This window comes from Triticum urartu, chromosome 7A, assembly GCF_056163025.1.
Source record: "Triticum urartu cultivar PI428250 chromosome 7A, HENAU_Tu73, whole genome shotgun sequence".
NCBI lineage: Eukaryota > Viridiplantae > Streptophyta > Magnoliopsida > Poales > Poaceae > Triticum > Triticum urartu.
The window spans coordinates 25,031,659-25,057,635 of record NC_141879.1 but is presented as its reverse complement, the minus strand read 5'-3'; the positions used below and the strand labels follow the sequence as shown (position 1 = coordinate 25,057,635).

The window sequence follows — 25,977 nt, the reverse complement described above, 5'->3', positions numbered from 1 at the left end:
AAGAACATTTTTAATAAAACAAAATGTTTTTCAAAATTTGAACTTTTTGGAAACGCGAACATTTTTCAAACATGTGAATCATTTTATTAAATTAAAACATTTTTCATTTAGTGAATATTTTTTTAGCATTGTGATTATTTTTCCGAAAGTGTGACATTTTTTTCGAAAAGACAGACAATTCACCAAAATTGTGAAACTTTTCTTGTAAATGTGAACAATTTCTTAAATTTACATACATTTTCTGAAAATGGCGAACATTTTTTGAAAATGGTGACATTTTTCATATTTGCGAGCATTATTTCAAAACACAAACAATTTTTTTTGTAATTTAAGAACATTTGTTGAAAACATTTCTTATTTTCTAGGGCCTAAGCATTTTTCGTTCTATATTTTTTTTATGCCCTTTTTCCCTTAATCATTTCCGTCCTTTTTGACACTTATTATTCTTTTTCAAACCTGTTAAAAAGTTGCAATTTTTTTTAGAGTATCAGCAAATTTTCTTCTTTCCAAATATTGTTGACAATTTTTAAAAATGCTCTGGAATTTTATAAAATGCTCCTGTTTTGAATTTTCTTTCACAAATTTAAGAAATGTTTGCATTTCATAAAAAGATGATAAATATTAAGTAAGTACGTGGTTTACAAGTTTTGTTCAAATTTTCGTCAATTTTTGGGAAATTGTTATCAATTTGGAAAACGTGTTTTAGTTTGTAAAATTTTCATACACAATCTCAAATTGTAAAATTGTTAAAAAATTGAGAAATGACAAAGACATAAGAAAGTGTTCATGTTGATTGATAATGACGGAAATTGCAATTAACAAATGCATTCAAATTAGGAAAAATAACTACATGCTCACACATGCACCCGTCTGGCCTAACGTGGCATACTCCTCTCAACTGATGTTATTTGGACCATGGATAAATGCTCTCAACTTCTTGAAGTAGCATATCACAGACATATGAGGTATACATGTCAGGTTTGAATGACTTCGAACACCGTTTGCACGTTGCAAGATGTCCGGCCATTTATCGGCCCCTTTTCACCGATAAAACTCTAGAAAATGCAAAATTTGTCTAAAATCTAAAAAACTTTGCATGATGCCTTGAATTGGTCAAGAAAGTTGGTGGAAAAAAATTGTGGCCATTTGACGGATGTCAAAAAATGACATGCTTTCAAACGGACCCTTTTAGCCTTTACCCGAACACTCTCAGTTGAATATGGTCTATTTTTGGAGATCCTTGAAATGATCTAAAATTTTCTAGAAGGTGGGAATGCCCATGGTAGGCATCCATGCCTGGTTTGAATAACTTTTGACACCTTAGACAAGTTGCGACACGTCCGGCCATTTATCGGCCACTTTTAAAAGAGAAAACTTCAAAAAATGCTAAATTAGTTAAAAATCAAAATAATTTGGCATGGTTTTCGATGCTAAAACTATCGGATCTCGTGTAGGGGGTTATAGACCAAAACCCGCCCGTCCGAAATCCCAATGTTCTGGATTCCATCTAGCATCTCGTTTAAAACTGAGAGATCTGTCGGGCGCATCTCTTGATAGTAGGTGAGCCTAATGTAACACCCCCAGTGTCATGCTATGGTGATCACTTGTTAATGTGCCATGACATCATGATCATCATAATTAAATTTGCATTAAGAAATAATTCAACAATTCAAATTTAAAGTGCTAAATTATATTCACAAACATGGTGGGAAAATAGTTCACCATTTAGTAAATATTCCAAAAAATATGGTAGGGGGAAAACAGCCTCACTTGTTTTCGAAAATGAGCCCTAGCATTGAAAACAGTGCCAAAACAATATTTTTAAGTGCTTTTCCTTTTTTATTGAAAGTCCAAATTAGTTTAAATGCCTCCCAAACTTTTTTGGCAGTGCCTAATTTTGCAAAGTGAATTATGGGATAGGTTCCATATTCTACAAAACCTATTTGCTATTTTATTAAATGCAAAACCGAATAAACAAAAGAAAACATTTTTTTAAAAGTATAAGAAAAAGATAATACGCCATGGGCTTTTGGCCCATCTGGCAAATGGGGCACCAGCCGGCCCATCTGACCATCTCCTGCTACCTCTGTTCATCAGGGGGGAGGGTTCGAATCCCTCTCTTTCCGCTCCCTTGGATCATTTGGGACTTTGCTAGTTCGGTAAATAAATAAAGAGTGTCCGACCGACGGAAAGGTGAGAAGAGCTGATCGAATTCGCAAAACTCCGTGGGCTCGGTTAGCGTGTACACGACACGGATCCACCGTGTGGCGGCCATTCGCCGTGCCCTCAAAGCTCCATAAAGCCGCCCCCGCGTCCTCGGTCGAACCCTAGCCACTCACTTCACCTCGCCCCTCTCTTGCTCGATCTCTTCCACCTCGAGCTCGAACCCAAGACTCTATGGCCGCGTCCTCGCAGCCTTCGGAGCCACCGGCCTCCCCTGAGCAAGCCGACGTGCCCCGAAGCCGCGCATCGACGCCCTCTTCCTCTCAACCAACGCACGTGAGCCCGGGAGTACCGGAACACCGCCTACACCATCGTCTTCAACCTTGGCACCGCCGGACGCCGTCACCGATTTCCCCCTGTTTTCCCTCCTTCCCGAAGCCGTAGGCCGCCACCCTCGTTGCGCCCGGAGTTCTTTATTCGTTGCACCGCGCCCGCTCGCTCCGTGCCCGCAGTTCGCCTCTGCCCGCTCTTGCCTCGCTCCGCACGCGTGTCCCACCGCTGCCGCCGCCCGTGTTGCTGCTGCTCACCCACGCGCTTCCCTCGCATGTCGCCGCTGCTCCCTGCTCTGTCTCTGCTGCTACTGCAGCCCCGCATCGCCACTGTCGCCCGCTGCCACCTGTTGTGGTGTGGCTTGCTACTGCTACCGCTAGCTGCCGCGGCTCCCCCACCCGCGCGCCCACACGCCCGCCGCCCGCACCACTTGCTCGCCCGGCCGCCCGTGGGAGCCCTTTGTGGCCGCGCGTAGGCCCTCTCAGTCTCGGCCGCACCCACGCCCCCCACCTCCGGCGTCGCCCGCCTGCATGCCGCCGTCGGCGGCCGCTACCGCGCTGTGGCTCCCCTTCGTCGTGGCCTCTCTGGCCACTGGCAACGCCCCGCCGGCTTAACCACTGACACGTGGGCCGGTGTGCCAGGTGTTTAGATTAGGGGCTAATTGTGATTAAAATAACATGAATAGTCCCAGGAAAGCGGGCCCCACATCACTAATTAACCGTTTGATTAAATTGTACTCTGTTAACTAACTGGCTCACTGGCAGTTGGCCCCACTCGACTAATTAACTTAATTCTTTTAATCAAACCCTGTTAAAACATGTCTCACTGACCATTGGACCATACTGGCCCATTTCACCAGTCGAACTGCTGACTGGATTTGACCCAGTCAATGATAGGTTGCCCCGCCGGTCGTGTGGACTGGTCAACATCGACCTTTGACCTGCTGACTCAGCACACACTGGGAACCCACTGTCAGTCTCACCCAGCACACTGCTGGTACACTTTTGGGTGTATCTAGGAATTTATATTTAATATTTTTTTTGAATTAATTAAATTCCAGAAATTTTAGAAATTCATAAACTTTGAAAAATCATAGAAAATAAACCGTAACTCGGATAAAAATAATTTATATATGAAAGTTGCTAAAAAATATATGACTATTCTGAATACGCAGTCCGGTCATCAGTCACATGCCCCTAGCATAGCGAATATGGATCCGTCCCCTCTGTTTCATCTGATCGAAAAATGCCAAACTCCGGCAAAACATTTCCGGTTGTTTCCCCCCATCACCTATATCACGTTGTAATGCGTTAGGTCACACCTAGCTTCGCATATTGCCATGGCATGCATCGTGATGCATCTGTTTGCATTGTATTTATTATTTCTTCCCCCTCTTCTCTCCGTTAGACCCGTCCTTCTCCACGGAGCTTCCAGGTAAGCAAAAACCCCTTGATCATTCCGATACCGCCTACTCCTTCTCCCTACTGCTTGCATTAGAGTAGTGTAGTTGTTACTTGTCGGTTTGATCCTATACTGCTGCATAGCCTGTCTTTGCTACTACAGTTGATACCTTTACCTGCAATCTTAATGCTTAGTATAGGTTGCTAGTATTCCATCAGTGGCCCTGCATTCTTGTCCGTATGCCATGCTATACTATCGGGCCGTGATCACTTCGGGTATATATATACTATACATATTATACATGATACATGTGGTGACTAAAGTTGGGTCAGCTCGTAGAGTACCCGCGAGTGATTCACGGACCGGGGGCTGAAAGGACATGTTTCACGATGGCCCTCTGAGTGGATCTTTGTGGCCGAGCAACAGGCGGTTTGAGACACCCAGCTGAGAGGTGGGCCTGGTCCTTGGTCGTTGTCCGTGGTTATTTCAAAATAACACGCTTAATGAGATTGGATATTTGATCTGAGTTGGTCGTTAGCCTATACGCACTAACCACCACACGGGAACAATTATGGGCACTCGGCGTCGTATGTATCAGCCGAAGCTCTTCAGACATCAGCGACTGAGTGACGCGTCTCGGGTTGGACTGGTTAAGCATGCTCTTGTATAAGGGAGCTAGGTCTACTCACCGGCCGCGTTCGCAACGTGTAGGAGTGCAAAGGGTGATGGGCCCAAGACCCCTGCGCGCTTAGGATGTAGACTGACATGCTGGCCTCTCTGTTGAGCCTAGGTAGGGCTACGACGTGTTGATCTTCCGAGGCCGAGCATGACCTAGGAAAGTGTGTCTGGCCAGAGTGACCGAGTGTGTTGAGCAAGGTAGTGCACCCCTGCAGGGAAGTTGATCTGTTCGAATAGCCGTGTCCACGGTAACAGGACGACTTGGAGTTGTTTTTGACCTCTTACAACTAGAACCGGAAAATTAATAAAACACACCCAGATGAGTTCCAGATACAACCTGGTGATCGCTCTCTCACAGGGTGACGAGGAGAGGATCGCCGAGTAGGGTTATGCTATACGTTGACACTTGTTACTATACCAGCTACTCTCTTCTACTGCTTCAAGGTGGAGGCCACCAGAAGCGTAGTCTTCGATAGGACTAGCTTCTCCCCTCTTATTCTGGCATTTTGCAGTTCAGTCCACAGATACTACCCCTTTATTGATATGGATGCATATGTAGTGTAGATCTGATCTCAATCTCGTGAGTAATTTGGATGAGTACTCGCGGTTGCTTTGCTTCCTCTTTTCCTGCTATACTCGGTTGCTATGATCAGATGTCGGAGCCCCGGAGCCTGCTTCCACCGCCGCCAATGACTACTACTACCCCGCGCCTACTACTACGTGGAGGCCGCTGACGACCAGGAGTAGTTAGGAGGCTCCTGTTGGGAACGTTGCATGAAACAAAAAATTTCCTACGCTCACCAAATCTAGGAATTGCATATCTTGCAAGTCAAATCATGTGACTGGTTTTCTCGCGAAGTCCCTACCAACTTCTATGTTCCAGAAATATGTTCATAGAATTGGTATGTGACAGCTTCTAATTTTGCAAGAATTAGGGGGTATCTTCCTGAATTGTTCCTGTTCAGTGCATCATATTACTCTTTTTCACTTCATGAGTTTACTATACATGTTCTCATAAAGATTTTTAATGAGGTAATATCAACTCAAGATTATATGTCATACTTTTCGTTTTCCTTACCGTGTTTTTTAGGAAAGTATATACGACATATTTATTGTCCTCTAAACTCTATAGTTCTCACATATTGAGTTAAGAGAGACAACAACTATTATATGTTGTAGCATTTTCTCCTTATTTTCGCACTGGGTTTGAAAGAGTTTTGAGAACATATCAAATACATATCTCCTCACATTTTTCCCACAGGAGTTTTGAAGGAGACTTAATCAATATGATGAATTATTATACTCCCTCCGTTCCTAAATATATGTCTTTTAAAGTTTTCAATATAGACTACATACGGATGCATATAGACATATTTTAGAGTGTGGATTTGCTCATTTTGGTCCGTATGTAGTTCATATTGAAATCTCTAAAAATACTTATATTTAGGAATGGAGGGAGTATCATGCGGTGATTAGAGGGAGTGTTAAAAATAAATAACCCTGGCGGTTATTACGGGATAATCCCCGCTCCCTACACATCACATGCGGTTCCAGGACTTCTGCAAACCGTCACGGCAGTTCCTGGAACAGCGCCTCTACGAGCGGTCGCGTCCCTCCGAGGCTTCTGTTCCCTATGTATATAAGTTTACAATCATCATCAATAAATATCGGTTCGATTCATTATGTCTCTCTCGTTTGTCTCTCGATTTTACTTCTCAACGGTGAGGAAGGCAAGAGGAAGCATCGATACATACCTCAAGGCAAGTGGAAGAAGCGATGTTGATGAGGGAGATAGCGGCAAGGGCGGCAGTATGATCCGATGCCACCCCGTCGTCTGATACTCCGTGCCACTTCTGTCCGCCAGCGCTTGACATAATTTACTGACCCAACAGCTTATGCTGCGCTGGGCCGGTCCACGGTTAGTAAGATAAGGCCTTCATTTTACCCGAAAAAGAGGCCTCTCTGTATTAACCTCCGTATCATATGCTCCATCTTTTTAGCCTAAAAAAAAGAGAGTGCAGTATGAAACGCTGTTTATTTTAAAATAACAAATTATTTTAAAATTGTTACAGATTTGTGCATAACTATAAGAAGACATTTGGATGTTCTTGGGAACACAAGTTGGCATTTCGGTGGAGGAAAAAGAGACAGAAACTTTATCTATTTAGACTGAAAAAGGGTACCATCACCAGTGACAGTACGAGTGGTTTTTTTGATGTACAATCAACCCAGGTTGCAGCCACATTTGTGCTAGAAAAAAAAACTCCATTTGGCTCAGTTCAAGAGCAATCAACCAATTAACGAAAAGGGACCACAACCATAGATACATATCAGTGTTATTACACAGAACCATGCAAGTAAGTTCACCTTTCAGTCAAGAAATTCTTCCGTTTCTTTGTGCTTGATTTGGATGATTGGATTTGGATCAAACCATAAATAAACTCCCACTACAAAAATAGAAATGTATTTTGTCAAACATTTAGTGTTGGATTATTATCTGAAAAAAATGGACTTTGAATTACTCTCCCGCTACAAAAATAGACTTCTGATCCTGCATTACTTCAGGAGGTCCTCCATTTCCATTTTGTAGCAGATATGTTTCCATGTAGCAATTCTTCAGTTCCTTTCTACACACTAAACGCTGGAAAAAAATTATATGAGACCAGGTCTCATATTTAGCATGTGAGACCCGCCTTGATGGATGACACGTGGCATTCACAAATCACAAAGCATATAATCTCTCCCCCCTGATTTCAGGTGGGGGATGGGGTAAATGCTTTGTGATTTGTGAATGCCACGTGTCATCCATCAGGATGGTTCTCACCTGCTAACTCGTGAGACCTGCTAACCACGTGTCATCCATCAGGATGGCTTGGGTTGAGAGGCAGGGATCTCAAAAGCTCGGGGCCAAAATCAATTTCTGTTGGACTTCCACCTAAGCTGCGTGGGACCGAGAGACCAGATAGCAGTGTGTCCTCTAAACATGAGAGAAGAACAGGCCATTGAACTGAATGTACACAACACAGGAGGAGAGCTAGCTCTTGTGCAAGTAATATCATTCAGCAACACAATTTAACCATGAACTACACACAGAACAACATATACATCCGTATGTAGTCCGTATTGAAATCTCTAAAAGGCTTATATTTAGAAACAAAGGGAGCATTGTTCAATCTACAATACCTAACGGAACAAGCAGTCCAGTAAATTTCGTGATTAAACACTTGTTACTTATACGATGAAAGAACAATGATCCTTCACAAAGTACACAGTACAATGTTACAGATGAGCCCAGATGATTTCTACCATGGGCTGTTCCTGATTGAGCAAAAATGCATCGAGAAACTACAATGATTAGCTCAAAAACATGGCCGTGGATGTGGGTGATAACGGCCATGGCATCATCACGTCGTCGCTGCACCTTCGGATCATCTCAGGTGAGAAGGCTGGACAAGAAGGCAAGCCGTAGATGGCTTCAGGCTCTTGCTGTGCTCCCTCCTCCACGCCCGAGCTGTGATTTGATTTTCGGCCGAAAAAAACTAATTTCGGCCGAATTTCGGCCATCTTGCTATGGCCCGGTACATGGCCCTTTCGGCCGAAAATTTTGGCCCAATTTGAATTTTGTGGCCCGGCCCAGCTTCTAGAGCGTTTCTGTTAGGCTTCGACCGAGAGAAAACCACGAGCCCACACGCCCTAACCCTAGAATATCCCTTTCCTCTCGATCCTCCTGTGTGTGGCGCCGCGCTGCACACAGGGCACATCTCACGCAATGGCGGCTTCTTCGGCCAAGGCGGTCCTACCCTCCTGCCCTCCTCCACGTCTCCTCGCCTCCACCCCATCCACTACATGTGCGTTGCTTCTCCAAGATTGAGGCATGGTGCTCGACGGCTGCGGCAAAGGAGCTGGTGGAGCGCGAGCTGACCAGTTCAACGGAGGCAGGAGCATGGAGCAGCGGCAGCAGCATGGTGGGCGGCCGCTTGATTGAATCTTAATTCTGGATGCTTTTATGTCTTCCTACTTGAAGTATGTATGCAGTTTTGGTTCTTCAGCAATTTGGCCATGCGGCTCTGCTTTTCTTGTGCTATTTTAGATTAAGGACTGTTGTGCTGCTATAATTATGCCCTATTTGATCCAGATTTTGCTCAAATTTCCGCCGAAATTCAGCTGAATTTCGGACAAATTTTATCCAAAAATTCAAATTTTGTTTCTGCAATTTCGTCCGAGATTTTACCGAAATATTTGAAATGGCCGAAATTCGGCCATCTCGGTCAGGGGCGAAAAAAAATACAAAACGAAAATCAAAACACAGCGCCCGAGCTCGCATCCATCTGTTGGTCTGAGGTTATGGTCTGCACGAGCCCTGCGGTGTGCTCCTCTGGCTGAGCTGCTGGTGCGCACGGCTCGCTCACCACGTCGTTGTGATACAAGCTCAAGAACTCTTGCTCGGTGTCGCATAAGAAGTTGCTAGGTGGTGGAGCAGCGTCGTCTATCTCCGGCTGCGGATCGACGGATTTGACGCCGGCAAGCAATGCAAACCACTCTGTCTCTTGGTCGAGATCGACGACGTCCAACTCCGCTGCGTCCAACAGGTCTGCCTCGGGTATAATTTCATCCCCAGCGTCAGTGTGCCCATGGTGGTCGTCGTCATCGAACATGATCAAGTCGGGCAGATCGGGACTCTCCACAGGCTGTGGGTGTTCGTCGTTTTCAACCATGTGCCGAGGCCGGGCGCTCGCCCTAGTATCCTCGAGGTGGCCGCCGGCCGCCTTCCTCTTCTTGCAGGTATCGGTGACGTCGCACAACGACGCGGTTGGCGGCGTCGACGGCTTTCGAGGCGTTCGGTACACCTTGCAGATCACGAAGTCGCCGTCGCCGTGCTCCGTCGAGACGCCGTACTCCTTCATGCGCCACCCGAGCCTCTCAACGTGGCCGTCCTTCTTGATCGCATAGACGAAGTCCTGGACGTAGCCGCCGACGGCGCTGCCCTCCACGGGTTTCTTGCCGGACTCGGAGTGCCAGTAGCTCTTGCCGGGGTCGTCCTTGATGGTGCGCAGCTTCGTCTTCTTCTTCTTGCTGGCGTAGCACACGGGGCTGATGAGGTAGCAGGCGCTGTTGCCGTCGCGGTCGCGCACGTGCTCGCGGCCGGCGACCAGCTCGGCGGGCGCCGCGGAGCAGACGTCGGCATGGTGGATAAAGGTGGAGAACACGGGATGGCCGGCGAGCTGGCCGCCGAGGTAGAGGTCCGTGAGCTCGTGATCCGCCGGAGAAAACACAAAGCCCGTCTCCATCCTCTTCTTTCGTTCTCCCGCGAAAGGAACTTCAAGTCTAGGGTTAGGCTTTGCTGTGTGTGGTCACGCCCGCACTTCCACCTATATATAGTGTATGCAATGGATCGATGCGTCTACGAGAGAAGGTTGGTCTCTAATTCGATTTGCTTATGTATATATGTCGTGCGTCATACGCTACTTATAAACGCGCGCCTAATTAAGTAGCCTGTTGTACTTAATCCGACTCGGCTAAGAGCTCACTAGTAGTACGTACAGTACGCACCACGGCTGGTCAGTCATGTATATTGGTAGCATGGCTTTTAATATGATGGAAACAAAAACTGAAATCTACAAAAGGGAACAATCTTGTAACTATTCAAGAGAAATGGGAATTCGGCAAATATCACTTGCAATAGAGGAATTTGGAACCATAACGAAAACAAGAAGGCAAATAATTCCTTTCGGCCCACCGGCAATAGCTCACGAGGACTAAATAGCATAAAACTACTACTTTAGCCAGGGTTCTAAAAAACTACCGGTTTTTAATTTTTTCCAGATAACTACCAAACGGGTCCTTTTCGAAAAAAAAAATACCAAACGGGTGGTCGGCTGTTTCAAAAAACCCAAAACACTCGTTGCTAGCTATTTAACCCATTTTATGACCGGTTGGACCCACCCCTAAACAATCCGTTTGTTTGACTGCTTTGTTTGACCGTTACCTTACATGTGGGACCCATGAGTAAGGGCATCTCCAGCCGTTGGCCCCCCAGGAGGGGCAAAAAATCGCCCTCTGGGGACGCGCCGGCGCTAAACCGCGCACTGGGGGCGTGATGCCCCCCAGTCGCGGCGCCCACGGTTAGGCAAAAAAGTCAAAAACGGCGCAAAAATGACTCAAATTTAACGCAAACATCGGCGAGTTTGTTCAAACTTAAACATATTTTACAAAAAAAGAAAAAAAACTTCCGCGGGCTACCCCCGCCGTCTCCCTCGCCGCCCGCCCACACGGTTTACATGCCGAGGAGGCTGTAGAACCGCGTGTAGTCACCGCCGTCGTCGTCGTCGTCGTCCGGCCTTCACTGCGCCGCCCGTGAGGCATCAATGGCGCAGGCTGACCGGCGCGGCAGCGCGTCAGCTTTGGCATTGATTCGCCGCGGGAAACGAGGCGATGAGGACGACGAAGGGCCGAGAAGAGAGCCGTGTCGCTGACGCAGTGGGCCCGCGGCTTTTTCGCGCCAAAAAAGTTCGCCCGGCGCCCCCAGGCGCCCCCCAGTGCGCCGGGTTCGGCCTGGATCCGCCGGCGCTGTTTTCGGCCCAGGCCGGCGAAAATCGGGCTCCTGGGGGCGCGACTGGGCCGATTTTTCGGCGCCGGCGCAAAAAAAACGCCTGGGGAGGCCTTCCTGGGGGCGCGGCTGGAGATGCCCTAAGTGGTCTCTTCTTCCTCTATCTTCTCTTCTCTCCTCTGGCTCTTTCTTCTTCCTCTCCCCTGCCCGACTACCCCCACCCACCGACGGCCACCCCCACCATCTGCCGCGCGCCAAGACAAGGTCGACAACAGGAATGAAGGCCGCGCGGAGGAGCAGCAGCATCACAGGAGCATGGCCGCTGCCACCCGTGTGCCATGGCGAGGAGCGCACCTGCAACGCCCAGGAGCAAGGGTCGCTGCCAGCCGCGCCAAGAAAACCAGGCCGCCACCAGCCACGCCAAGGAGCACGGGCCGCCACCAGCCGCGCCATGGCCAGGGGCTCGGGCCGCTTCGCATAGGAACACGGGCCACCACCAGCCGCGCCATGGCCAGGAGCTCGGGCCGCCGTGCACAGGAGCACGGGCCACCATGCGCGGTCAGCAGGGAACTCTGCCACCTAGTGTGTGGCCCGCTCGCGCCGAGGAACGCAGAGGCCGAGCCGTCTTCTTTCGCCTGGATGGCGACCTGGCAGCCGGCGAGCTGCCGCCGCCGCTTCTATGGGCTCACGCGAGTTATCCTCAAGGGCTCGATTGCTTTTTCTGAAAACATTTAGGGACCCAATTGCTTTTTTTAGAAAAGTTACAGGGGTTATCTGTAAATGTATAAAAGAACAAATTTTTTATTAGAACATGACAAAGGGACACTAACATGTGGGTCCCATATGTAAGGTAACAGTCAAACAGATGGTCAAACAAACGGTTTTCTTACATGCGGGTCCCAATTGTCATAATCACGATCAATCTTAAAGCACTCTATGATTAGGGTTTTTTGAAACAGACGACCACCTGTTTGGTAGTTATCTGAGAAAAAAATAAAATTTGATAATTTTTTGGAACCTTAGCCTGTAAAGTAGTAGTTTTATGCTATTTACTCGCTCACGAGCAACATGATGGAGATAGATCCTACGGAATGCCACACATCCTCATTCCCGCAGGACCACACAAATACCAATCCCACCAACGCTCTTATCCATTTCAACCAGCGACCAAAACCATATCCAGCCATTGAGAACAATCCATCTCGCTCTCATCTTCTCCCTCGCAAGCCCCGCTGCTAGCGCTAGCCACCGTTGTCCCTGGCCACTGCTGCAACTGCTCACCGGCGGAGCTGCAACCGCACGCCGGCCGAAATATGAGTCGTTGTTGTGCTGGCGAGGGAGCGGTAAACTACGGTTGGGGATCTCCAACAAGCATAGGCCTGCGCTGGAAACATGATGACCTCTGCTACTAGCCGTCGACGCCTAATGTGCAGCGAACCATGCTTCGTGGCATGGGGTTGCTGCAACCGTGTGGCGGGGTGCTACAACTGGCCATGGAGATGGGAGGAGACTTACTGTTGACGTATAATGTGCTGTCCAGTCTCTTTCATCAGATCAGTCTTTTGGTTGCATTGGCTAGAGCATGCACTTCTACATGGTATCAGAGCCAAGAGGTCTCGAGCTCAAGACCCGGATGGTGCAATTAAATTGCAGCCCACTTTCGATCCACGTTTAGGCCTGAGGGAGCCACACGTGAGGGGCAGTGTTGACGTATAATGTGCTGCCTAGTCTCTTCCATCAGATCGGTTTTTTGGTTGCATTGGCTAGAGCATGCACTTCTACACTTACTACGATGGCGAGGTATTTGCTGCAACTGGCTAGCATAGTGTTGGAACTGGCCAAACAAGTACTACAACCGGCAACAATGACTGCTACCACCGTTGATGGTCGTGTTGCGACGGCGGCGGCCGTTTTTGCTACAATCGCGGTTGTGCATACTGGGACCAACAAAAGTGGGTGTTGCTACCAGCATTTCTGTATGAATTCTTTCTTCTGCTCTACTAACCTTAAATTTTTCACAGTGAAGGAAAAGTCGCTGTTGCTACCGACAGGCCGTCCGTCTCAGGCTCTCCCTCGCCTCCTTTTTATGAACATAGTGACTGGACAGACCTCCTCGATGTCATGCTTCACCAAGTCATTGCTCCCCTGAGTTCATTCCAAGACTTTCTCGCCTTCGCTGGCACCTCCATATCTTGGCGCTCCGCGGCCTCTTCATTTTCATCTATATATACATCCACCTTTCCCCCACTCCACCTCAAACCTGATGCCCGTTATGCTCGTCGACAACGGGGCAGTGCCACGCGCATCATTTTGTCGAAATGCAAATGGCAGCTTGTTGTTCCTTCCAGGACAGCTTTGCCCCCTCGATGTTTGGCCCCGCGAAATGCTCCAAGTTCAGCGCGCTATTTAGGTTCCTCTCATACGGGTATCTTATATTCTTTGATCAGACGCATTGCCTACTTGTCAATGCATACACTGGCACTAAAACGAAATCTCCCAAACTCCGACCTGGCAACAATGTGAACTAGTACTATGGGATTCTTACGGCTCCGCTCAATTCGTCCAACTCGTGCCTTCTCCTTTGTTCAAACACCTCTATGATCCAGTGGAAGTCTGGAACACACTCATGGGTTGAGCAGCCATTTGCTTCTGGTGGTGCTCGCATCCTTCAGATCGTGTTCTTCAAAGGTCAGATGTTTGCCATCGGCTTTCTTCAGAGGATCCACATTATACAATTTTTGCCTCAACTTGCCATGCATGAAGTAGCAGTTGTGAGGGGAGGGGACATGATTACTGGCCACCATTTCAAGCCATGGTTGGTGGTATGTGGCGAGAGGTTTCTCCTGGTTGACCTATCGGTAGTCTCTGACGAACCATATGGTATCCATGCGAAGTTTCGAGGCTTTCACCTTGACTTGTCAACGGAACCAGCGAAGTGGGTGGAGATAGAGAAGTTGGAGAATTGGACACTCTTTATTACCTTTGATAGGAGGAACCCTACATTTTCTTGCATGAGCCCCGAGAGGTGGGGAGGAAAGAGCAACTGCATTTATGTTGCGAGACCTATTGAAGGTTTGGATGAACCTTGGACTGCGATCGAGCTTGGTCAACCAGTGCCGAGCACAACCAGCACTGTTTCATCAAGTCTAATGAGACCGCCGGGGGATGATGGCCATTACAGTCAACTGGAGAACCTATGGGTGCTCCTGGGCTCTGTTTATGATTTCGGACAATGAGCCATTATGGTTGAGAAATGATATTACACGCACTTGATATAACTTGCATGCACCCGTCGTCCATCATTGCTTTGAGATTCCTGCTATATTTTGTTGTTTGCGCAAAGTTTGTCTTATTTCAGAGTACTACGTACGTAGTGTTTTATCAGCACTGCTATACACATGATGTCCTCTGGCCGATTTATGCACCATGTTGTTAATCAAGCCGTTGGTGTTATGAATGAAGGAAATATGCCCTAGAGGCAATAATAAAGTTATTATTTATTTTCTTATTTCATGATAAATGTTTATTATTCATGCTAGAATTGTATTAACCGGAAACATAATACATGTGTGAATACATAGACAAACATAGTGTCACTAGTATGCCTCTACTTGACTAGCTCGTTAATCAAAGATGGTTATGTTTCCTAACCATGGACAAAGAGTTGTTATTTGATTAACGAGATCACATCATTAGGTGAATGATCTGATTGACATGACCCATTCCATTAGCTTAGCACCCGATCGTTTAGTATGTTGCTATTGCTTTCTTCATGACTTATACATGTTCCTATGACTATGAGATTATGCAACTCCCGTTTGCCGGAGGAACACTTTGTGTGCTACCAAACGTCACAACGTAACTGGGTGATTATAAAGGTGCTCTACAGGTGTCTCCAAAGGTACATGTTGGGTTGGCGTATTTCGAGATTAGAATTTGTCACTCCGATTATCGGAGAGGTATCTCTGGGCCCTCTCGGTAATGCACATCACTTAAGCCTTGCAAGCATTGCAACTAATGAGTTAGTTGCGGGATGATGTATTACGGAACGAGTAAAGAGACTTGCCGGTAACGAGATTGAACTAGGTATTGAGATACCGACGATCGAATCTCGGGCAAGTAACATACCGATGACAAAGGGAACAACGTATGTTGTTATGCGGTCTGACCGATAAAGATCTTCGTAGAATATGTAGGAGCCAATATGGGCATCCAGGTCCCGCTATTGGTTATTGACCGGAGACGTGTCTCGGTCATGTCTACATTGTTCTCGAACCCGTAGGGTCCGCACGCTTAAGGTTTCGATGACAGTTATATTATGAGTTTATGAGTTTTCATGTACCGAAGGAGTTCGGAGTCCCAGATGAGATCGGGGACATGACGAGGAGTCTCGAAATGGTCGAGACGTAAAAATCGATATATTGGACGACTATATTCGGACATCGGAAAGGTTCCGAGTGATTCGGGTATTTTTCGGAGTACCGGGTAGTTACGGGAGAAGCAATGGGCCTTGATGGGCTTTAGTGGGAAGAGGAAAAGGGCCAAGGGGCTGCTGCGCCCCCCCTCCCCTCTAGTCCGAATTGGACTAGGGAAAAGGGGGCCGGCCACCTTTCCTTCTCCTCTACTTCCTTCTCCCTTCCTCCCCTCTTGGTGGACTCCTACTACGACTTGGAGTCCTAGTAGGACTCCACATCCTGGCCGCACCAAGCCTTGGCCGGCCTCCTCCTCCTCCATCCTTTATATACTGAGGCAAGGGGCACCCCATGGACACACAAGTTGATCTTCGTGATCGTTCCTTAGCCGTGTGCGGTGCCCCCCTCCACCATATTCCACCTCGGTCATATTGTAGCAGTGCTTAGGCGAAGCCCTGCGACGGTAGAACATCAAGATCGTCACCACGCCGTCGTGCTGACGGAACTCCTCCCCGACGCTTTGCTGGATCGGAGCCCGGGGATCGTCATCGAGATGAACGTGTGCGAAGAACTCGGAGGTGCCGGAGTGACGGTGCTTGGATCGGTCGGATCGTGAAGATGTACGACTACATCAACCGCGTTGTCACAACGCTTCCGCTGTCGGTCTACAAGGGTACGTAGATCACACTCTCCCCTCTCGTTACTATGCATCACCATGATCTTGCGTGTGCGTAAGAATTTTTTTGAAATTACTACGTTCCCCAACAGTGGTATCAGAGCCTAGGTTTTATATGTTGATGTTATATGCACGAGTAGAACACACATGAGTTGTGGGCGATATAAGTCATACTGCTTACCAGCATGTCATACTTTGGTTCGGCGGTATTGTTGGATGAAGCGGCCCGGACCGACATTACGCGTACGCTTACGCGAGACCGGTTCTCCCGACGTGCTTTGCACATAGGTGGCTTGCGGGTGACAGTTTCTCCAACTTTAGTTGAACCAAGTGTGGCTACGCCCGGTCCTTGCGAAGGTTAAAACAGCACCAACTTGACAAACTATCGTTGTGGTTTTGATGCGTAGGTAAGATTGGTTCTTGCTTAAGCCCGTAGCTGCCACGTAAAACATGCAACAACAAAGTAGAGGACGTCTAACTTGTTTTTGCAGGGCATGTTGTGATGTGATATGGTCAAGACGTGATGAGATATAAGTTGTTGTATGAGATGATCATGTTTTGTTGAAGTTATCGGCAACTGGCAAAAGCCTTATGGTTGTCTCTCTATTGCATAAGATGCAAGCGTCCAATGATTGCTTTAATTTATCGCTATGCGATAGCAATAGTTGCAAGAGCAATTGTTGGCGAGATGACCACGTGATGACACATTGATATAGATCAAGATGATGGAGATCATGGTGTCATGCCGGTGACGATAGAGATCATGACAGTTCTTTGGAGATGGAAATTAAAGGCGCAAGATGATGATGGCCATATCATGTCACATATTTTAATTGCATATGATGTTTATCTTTTATGCATCTTATCTTGCTTTGATTGACGGTAGCATTATAAGATGATCTCTCACTAAATTATCAAGAAGTGTTCTCCCTGAGTATGCACCGTTGCGAAAGTTCTTCGTGCTGAGACACCACGTGATGATCGGGTGTGATAGGCTCTACGTTCAAATACAACGGGTGCAAAACAGTTGCACACGCGGAATACTCAGGTTATACTTGACGAGCCAAGCATATACAGATATGGCCTCGGAACACGGAGACCGAAAGGTCGAGCGTGAATCATATAGTAGATATGATCAACATAGTGATGTTCACCATTGAAACTACTCCATCTCACGTGATGATCGGACATGGTTTAGTTGATTTGGATCACGTGATCACTTAGAGGATTAGAGGGATGTCTGTCTAAGTGGGAGTTCTTAAGTAATATGATTAATTGAACTTAAATTTATCATGAACTTAGTCCTGGTAGTATTTTGCAAATCATGTTGTAGATCAATAGCTCGCGTTGTTGCTTCCCTGTGTTTATTTTGATATGTTCCTAGAGAAAATTGTGTTGAAATATGTTAGTAGCAAAGATGCGATTGGATCCGTGATCTGAGGTTTATCCTCATTGCTGCACAGAAGAATTATGTCCTTGATGCACCGCTAGGTGACAGACCTATTGCAGGAGCAGATGCAGACGTTATGAACGTTTGGCTAGCTCAATATGATGACTACTTGATAGTTTAGTGCACCATGCTTAACGGCTTAGAATCGGGACTTCAAAGACGTTTTGAACGTCATGGACCATATGAGATGTTCCTGGAGTTGAAGTTAATATTTCAAGCAAATACCCGAGTTGAGAGATATGAAGTCTCCAACAAGTTCTATAGCTAAAAGATGGAGGAGAATCGCTCAACTAGTGAGCATGTGCCCAGATTGTCTGAGTACTACAATCGCTTGAATCAAGTGGGAGTTAATCTTCCAGATAAGATAGTGATTGACAGAATTCTCTAGTCACCATCACCAAGTTAGTAGAACTTCGTGATGAACTATGATATGCAAGGGATAACGGAAACGATTCCCAAGCTCTTCGTAATGCGTAAATTGACGAAGGTAGAAATCAAGAAAAACATCAAGTATTGATGATAGACAAGACCACTAGTTTCAAGAAAAGGGCAGAGGGAAGAAGGGGAACTTCAAGAAGAACAGCAAGCAAGTTGCTGCTCAAGTGAAGAAGCCCAAGTCTAGTCCTAAGCCTGAGACTAAGTGTTTCTACTGCAAAGGGACTGGTCACTGGAAGCGGAACTACCCCAAGTGATTGGCAGATAAGAAGGATGGCAAAGTGAACATAAGTATATTTGATATACATGTTATTGATGTGTACTTTACTAGTGTTTATAGCAACCCCTCAATATTTGATACTAGTTCAGTTGCTAAGATTAGTAACTCGAAACGGGAGTTGCAGAATAAACAGAGACTAGTTAAGGGTGAAGTGACGATGTGTGTTGGAAGTGGTTCCAAGATTGATATGATCATCATCGCATACTCCCTATACTTTTGGGATTAGTGTTGAACCTGAATAAGTGTTATTTGGTGTTTGCGTTAAGCATGAATATGATTTGATCATGTTTATTGTAATACGGTTATTCATTTAAGTAAGAGAATAAATTGTTGTTCTATTTACATGAATAAAACCTTATATGGTTACACACCCAATGAAAATAGTTCGTTGGATCTCGATCGTAGTGATACACATAATCATAATATTGAAACCAAAAGATGCAAAGTTAATAGTGATAAGTGCAACTTATTTGTAGCACTGCCGTTTAGGTCATATTGGTGTAAAGCGCATGAAGAAACTCCATACTGATGGGATTTTGGAATCACTTGAGTATGAATCACTTGATGCTTGCGAACCATGCCTTATGGGCAAGATGACTAAAACGCCGTTCTCCGGAACAATGAAGTAAGAAACAGATTTGTTGGAAATCATACATACTGATGTATGTGGTCCGATGAATATTAAGGCTTGCAGCAGGTATCATTATTTTCTGATCTTCACAGATGATTTGAGCAGATATGGGGATATCTACTTGATGAAACATAAGTCTGAAACATCTGAACAGTTCAAAGAATTTCAGAGTGAAGTGGAAAATCATCGTGACAAGAAAATAAAAGTTTCTACGATATGATCGCAGAGGTAAAATATTTGAGTTACGAGTTTAGCCTTCAATTAAAACAATGTGAAATAGTTTCACTACTCACGCCACCTGGAACACCATAGTGTAATGGTGTGTCCGAACGCCATAACCGTACTTTATTAGATATAGTGCGATCTATGATGTCTCTTACCGATCTACCACTATCGTTTTGGGGTTATGCATTAGAGACAGCTGCATTCACGTTCAATAGGGCACCATCTAAATCCGTTGAGATGACACCATGTGAACTATGGTTTGGCAAGAAACCTAAGCTGTCGTTTCTTAAAGTTTGGAGTTGCGATGCTTATGTGAAACAGTTTCATCTGGATAAGCTCAAACTCAAATCGAAGAAATATGTCTTCATAGGATACCCAAAGGAGACAGTTGGGTACACCTTCTATCACAGATCCGAAGGCAAGACATTCGTTGCTAAGAATGGATCCTTTCTAGAGAAGGAGTTTCTCTCGAAAGAAGTGAGTGGGAAGAAAGTAGAAAACTTGATAAGGTAATTGTACCTTCTCCCTTATTGGAAAATAGTTCATCACAGAAATTTGTTCCTGTGACTACTACTCCAATTAGTGAGGAAGCTAATGATGATGATCATGTAACTTCAGATCAAGTTACTACCGAATCTCATAGGTAAACCAGAGTGAGATCCGCACCAGAGTGGTACGGTAATCCTGTTCTGGAAGTGATGTTACTAGACCATGACGAACTTGCGAACTATGAAGAAGCGATGGTGAGCCCAGATTCCGCAAAATGGCTTGAGGCCATGAAATCTGAGATGGGATCCATGTATGAGAACAAAGTATGGACTTTGGTTGACTTGCCCGATGATTGGCAAGCCATAGAAAATAAATGGATCTTCAAGAGGAAGACGGACGCTGATAGTAGTGTTACTATCTACAAAGCTAGAATTGTCGCAAAAGGTTTTTGACAAGTTCAAAGTGTTGACTACGATGAGAGTTTCTCACTCGTATCTATGCTTAAATCTGTCCGAATCATGTTAGCAATTGCCGCATTTTATGAAATCTGGCAAATGGATAACAAAACTGCAATCCTTAATGGATTTCTTAAAGAAGAGTTGTATATGATGCAACCAGAAGTTTTTGTCAATCCTAAAGGTGTTAACAAAATGTGCAAACTCCAGCGATCCATCTATGGACTGGTGTAAGCATCTCAGAGTTGGAATATACGCTTTGATAAGTTGATCAAAGCATATAGTTTTATACAGACTTGCAGTGAAGCCTGTATTTACAAGAAAGTGAGTGGGAGCACTACAACATTTCTGATAAGTATATGTGAATGACATATTGTTGATCGGAAATAATGTAGAATTATTCTGCAAAGCATAAAGGAGTGTTTGAAAGGAGTTTTTTCAAAGAAAGACCTCGGTGAAGTTGCTTACATATTGAGCATCAAGATCTATAGAGATAGATCAAGACGCTTGATAAGTTTTTTCAATAAATACATACCTTGACAAGATTTTGAAGTAGTTCAAAATGGAACAGTCAAAGAAAGAGTTTCTTGCCTATGTTACAAGGTGTGAAATTGAGTAAGACTCAAAGCCCGACCACGGCAGAAGATAGAAAGAGAATGAATGTCATTCCCTATGCCTTGGTCATAGGTTCTATAAAGTATGCCATGCTGTATACCAGATCTATTGTATGCCCTACCACTGAGTTTGGCAAGGGAGTATGATAGTGATCTAGGAGTAGATCACTGGACATCGGTCAAAATTATCCTTATTGGAATAAGGATATGTTTCTCGATTATGGAAGTGAAAAAAGGTTCGTCGTAAAGGGTTACGCCGATGCAAGTTTTGACACTAATCTAGATGACTCTAAGTCTCGGTCTAGATACATATTGAAAGTGGGAGCAATTAGCTAGAGCAGCTCCATGCAGAGCATTGTTGACATAGAAATTTGCAAAATACATGCGGATCTGAATGTGGCAGACCCGTTGACTAAGATTCTCTCACAAGCAAAACATGATCACACCTTAGTACTCTTTGGGTGTTAATCACATAGCGATGTGAACTAGATTACTGAATCTAGTAAACCCTTTGGGTGTTGGTCACATGGCGATGTGAACTATGGGTGTTAATCACATGATGATGTGAACTATCGATGTTAATCACATGGTGATGTGATCTAGATTATTGACTCTAGTGCAAGTGGGAGACTGAAGGAAATATGCCCTAGAGGCAATAATAAAGTTATTATTTATTTCCTTATTTCATGATAAATGTTTATTATTCATGCTAGAATTGTATTAACCGGAAACATAATACATGTGTGAATACATAGACAAACATAGTGTCACTAGTATGCCTCTACTTGACTAGCTCATTAATCAAAAATGGTTATGTTTCCTAACCATGGACAAAGAGTTGTTATTTGATTAACGGGATCACATCATTAGGTGAATGATCTGATTGACATGACCCATTCCATTAGCTTAGCACCCGATCGTTTAGTATGTTGCTATTGCTTTCTTCATGACTTATACATGTTCCTATGACTATGAGATTATGCAACTCCCGTTTGCCGGAGGAACACTTTGTGTGCTACCAAACGTCACAACGTAACTGGGTGATTATAAAGGTGCTCTACAGGTGTCTCCAAAGGTACATGTTGGGTTGGCGTATTTCAAGATTAGGATTTGTCACTCCAATTATCGGAGAGGTATCTCTGGGCCCTCTCGGTAATGCACATCACTTAAGCCTTGCAAGCATTGCAACTAATGAGTTAGTTGCGGGATGATGTATTACGGAACGAATAAAGAGACTTGCCGGTAACGAGATTGAACTAGGTATTGAGATACCGACGATCGAATCTCGGGCAAGTAACATACCGATGACAAAGGGAACAACGTATGTTGTTATGCGGTCTGACCGATAAAGATCTTCGTAGAATATGTAGGAGCCAATATGGGCATCCAGGTCCCGCTATTGGTTATTGACCGGAGACGTGTCTCGGTCATGTCTACATTGTTCTCGAACCCGTAGGGTCCGCACGCTTAAGGTTTCGATGATAGTTATATTATGAGTTTATGAGTTTTGATGTACCGAAGGAGTTCGGAGTCCCGGATGAGATCGGGGACATGACGAGGAGTCTCGAAATGGTCGAGACGTAAAAATCGATATATTGGACGACTATATTCGGACATCGGAAAGGTTCCGAGTGATTCGGGTATTTTTCGGAGTACCGGGTAATTACGGGAGAAGCAATGGGTCTTGATGGGCTTTAGTGGGAAGAGGAAAAGGGCCAAGGGGCTGCTGCGCCCCACCTCCCCTCTAGTCCGAATTGGACTAGGGAAAAGGGGGCCGGCCACCTTTCCTTCTCCTCTACTTCCTTCTCCCTTCCTCCCCTCTTGGTGGACTCCTACTACGACTTGGAGTCCTAGTAGGACTCCACATCCTGGCCGCACCAAGCCTTGGCCGGCCTCCTCCTCCTCCATCCTTTATATACTGAGGCAAGGGGCACCCTATGGACACACAAGTTGATCTTCGTGATCATTCCTTAGCCGTGTGCGGTGCCCCCCTCCACCATATTCTACCTCGATCATATTGTAGCGGTGCTTAGGCGAAGCCCTGCGACGGTAGAATATCAAGATCGTCACCACGCTGTCGTGCTGACGGAACTCCTCCCCGACAATTTGCTGGATCGGAGCCCGGGGATCGTCATCGAGATGAACGTGTGCCAAGAACTCGGAGGTGCCGGAGTGACGGTGTTTGGATCGGTCGGATCGTGAAGACGTACGACTACATCAACCGCGTTGTCACAACGCTTCCGCTGTCGGTCTACAAGGGTACGTAGATCACACTCTCCCCTCTCGTTGCTATGCATCACCATGATCTTGCGTGTGCGTAAGAAATTTTTTGAAATTACTACGTTCCCCAACAATGAAGCAGCATCCATCCTTTGTCGAAAAAATGAAGCAGCATCCACAACATCATCCGATTATGCATCATGCACAATCGGCCATGCACGTCGTGCACAAAGTAGTTTCGATGTTTTTATTAGTTTCTTTCTTGTTTCAAAATGTATCATAGCACTTTGTTGTGTGCCGGCAAATCCACTTCGAGAAAAAGGTAGCACTTCCCATTACTGTTGCCAATCTTGGTGTTTCATGACCTGGCACCAATGGATTTGATACAATATTGTAGTCTATGGTTTAAACAACTCATCCTCGAATTTATGATACATCTTAAAGTTGAGCCAGTTTCTGCAATTGGACATGTACAAATTTCAGTTGTAAGCAATGTGCACATTTGCGTTGCCTAGGGCAGGCGACTCGGGCGGCAGCCCCCAACCGCGCCGCTGTCGGGCCCCCCTTCTCCAGCTAATCCCCTCGCCGCCGCCGAAGGCCACAACCGGGCGAAGCCCGCGTCGTGGCGGCGGCGGCGGGGTCTTCCCCCCGTGGCGCGGCTCTCCTCTCCCGCGGGGCCCCGCGGCTGGCGGCCCGCCTACGGCTCGGATCCATGGCGGCAGCCATGGCTGGTGGCACGCGGCGCTGCTTGGCGGCGGGCGGCGCCGGCGTGGTCAGGTGGGCCACTTCCCTGGCTATGTGGATGGCGGGGAGGTGGTGGGCTTCGGATGCGGCGGCGGTTCCTCGCTGGATGTTGGTGGCCATGGTGATGTTCGTCCTCGACCCCAATCTACTCCGATCTGCAGCGGATCCGGCCTTTGGTGGCTTCGGTCACCGTTCTTGGGTGCTGGCCTTGCAGATCCGGTGGCTGGAAGGGTTCTGGGGGAATCTCTTGGCCGGCGTAGCGGCCACTCCGATGGCAGTGCCTTTGGGTGTTGCTTCCCTCGTTGGAGGCTTCGGAGAGGGTCTCCTTCCTTCCACCCCTCCCAGGAGCTCAGGTGAAAACCTCAGACCCCCGTGTTCCAAGCGACGACGGCACCACGGTGGCGTGCTCCTTCCTGAAGGCGTTGCTCGGGGGCTGCTCAAGCGGCGGTGGAGGTGGCGGCGGTTCGGTGTCGACACATGCATTCTGGTCAGCTTTATCTTGGAGGCTGCGGCGACGTAGGCGACGCTCGTCTGGTGGAGCGATTGCCGATGGTCAAGGCACCGTTGGCAGTCTGCGCCATCAGGTTCGGGGTGCTCAGGGGGAAACCCCAGATCTGGGTCTTCCGGATCGGATGATGATGGCATTCTATCGCTTTCCCTTCTGGGGACATCGTCTTGGAGCAAGTGCTGGCTGGAGGGATGGTGGAGCGGTGTTTCATCCCACACTTTGATGGCGGTGGAGATCGATGGCATGGCGCTGTGGAGACTCGGCGTCCGACGTGCGGAGATGGGCTCGCGCAGGAGGAGGTTGCTGTCTGGCGTCATGGTGACGTCGATGGCAGAGTGGCCAGACAAGGTAGAAGCCTCAATATGACCTGAAGACCTGTGGAAGATGGCGGCGACGACACACGAGTGCGTCTGACCGGATTGTGCCCCAGACCCGGTATGTGGCTCGGCTGGGGCTTCCGAATGAGTTTCGGCTTCCGGCTTTTGATGTTAGGCTTATGTGAGTGGTTTGGGTAGTGGCCCAGCTAGCACCCCTTCATCATTTTGGATAGGAGTAGCGGCATATGTTGCCAAGATGGTGGATTCAGGCACATTGTTGTAATATTTTGTAAGGTCCTCAAGAATAATTGATAAAGTGGCCGTATGCATCTCCCAGATGCAGAGGCCGGGGGTCATCCTCCTTTTCTAAAAAAAAAAAGCAATGTGCACACATTTACAGATTACCGGGAGACATTGAATGGGAGACTTGGAAGTGAAACCACGGGACCGGTGAACACATCAGCAGTAAGAAAATATGTTCAAAGGCAGTTGGACAAATAAGGAATTTGATTCAATAGATTTCGGCAGAGTTGTATCAGGACAAGATAATAACACACATGCATAGAAAATGGACTTCTTTTAGCTAATTTCTCTTTGCAATTACCACTTCGTCATGGCAGTCAGATAGTACAGTACTAATTAAAATGGTGATGCATGCTACTACTAATACCTTTTAGCAACTTCAGTCTTAGCTGTGTGGAGACAATAATGCAGGTGTAGGATTCAGGAGAGGGAGCGAGGGAAAGGATGCGAGCGCAGGCCTTGTAAAGGATGCCCAAATTTCTTAGATAAAAAAATCAAGTGGGGATCTAATCTAGCCGTAACAAAGTACTATCTCTATCCCAGTTGTTTTAGATTTGTCTAGATATGGATGCATCTAGTGTACTAAGCAGGAGGCAGTTACGTGCAAGATGAACCAAGAGAACAGGTGAAACCTTACCAGGGTGGAGGGAGAGAGAGCCTGCCTTGGAGATTGACGGCGATGCGGCGGGCGGTGCTTCTCATGAGTCCTTCTCCGGCGGTGTCGCCGCGGCGGCTTCCTCTTCCGTGCTGCAAAATTAGACTGACTCTGAAGAGTCCGAGCATGTTCTGGACCCAACTGTGATTCAGCAAAACTGCAATATGTCAAAGAAGAATTACCACAACAACAGATGTATGCAGGCGAATCTGATGCTTTCTGGTAACAAAGTAAATTGGTGTGCAAGCAAAGCTGATTATTAAGTACATCTTTCTGTGCTTTACACTTCTCTTACAACAAAGTAAAATTTGGCAAGTGCTAATGCTACATGGCATCTCCTGTGTCTTATCCAACTTGCAAAAATCCATGCTCTGTGCTGCAAGGGGAATTTTTTTTCAGAGCTTGTAGTCTTGTAGAGCAGCAAGCCATAGTTGCACGCGATGA

The 25,977-nt window shown here is 46.5% G+C and overlaps 1 pseudogene; it reads left to right on the top strand.

The window, feature by feature from the left end:
* Nucleotides 1-12,911: 12,911 nt before the first annotated feature.
* On the top strand, nucleotides 12,912-14,355 carry LOC147957182 (uncharacterized; annotated as a pseudogene).
* Nucleotides 14,356-25,977: the final 11,622 nt, after the last annotated feature.